This window comes from Hoplias malabaricus, unplaced genomic scaffold (genome assembly GCF_029633855.1).
Source record: "Hoplias malabaricus isolate fHopMal1 unplaced genomic scaffold, fHopMal1.hap1 scaffold_521, whole genome shotgun sequence".
Taxonomy (NCBI): domain Eukaryota; kingdom Metazoa; phylum Chordata; class Actinopteri; order Characiformes; family Erythrinidae; genus Hoplias; species Hoplias malabaricus.
The window spans coordinates 1,851-2,500 of NW_027100773.1; the positions used below are offsets into that span (position 1 = coordinate 1,851).

The 650-nt window shown below is 61.1% G+C and overlaps 1 pseudogene; it reads right to left on the bottom strand.

Moving 5' to 3' along the window:
- Positions 1 to 580: 580 nt before the first annotated feature.
- LOC136680181 (28S ribosomal RNA) overlaps positions 581 to 650 on the bottom strand; it is an 11,319-nt pseudogene continuing 11,249 nt past the window's right edge.

Genomic DNA, 650 nt, shown 5'->3' on the forward strand with positions numbered 1-650 from the left:
TGCACTAAGTCCAGACATCCAGGACCATTCAAGGGAGCGACCTGCCTCCCTATGCCCGCCACCGGCTCCCTCTAACCGGTGTACGGACTCTCGGGGCCCGCGCCCCCAGAGAACCAGAGTTTCAGAAATTGCACTAAGTCCAGACATCCAGGACCATTCAAGGGAGCGACCTGCCTCCCTATGCCCGCCACCGGCTCCCTCTAACCGGTGTACGGACTCTCGGGGCCCGCGCCCCCAGAGAACCAGAGTTTCAGAAATTGCACTAAGTCCAGACATCCAGGACCATTCAAGGGAGCGACCTGCCTCCCTATGCCCGCCACCGGCTCCCTCTAACCGGTGTACGGACTCTCGGGGCCCGCGCCCCCAGAGAACCAGAGTTTCGGAAATTGCACTAAGTCCGATTTTCGCCCACTACGAGACCTAAAACCGTCATCCAGGATTTCACAGGGGAGTACCCACCTCCCCTATGCCCGCCACCGGCTCCCTCTAACCGGTGTACGGAGTCTCCGGGGCCCGCGCCCCAGAGAACCAGACCTGGACCGCTCCGGAGGGCCGGGGGTTTGCTTTCGCCTTCCCCCCGACAAATGTTTGAGTGGACGGGATGACTTTCAATGGATCGCGGTATATGCACCCGCTCTGCCACTTACGAC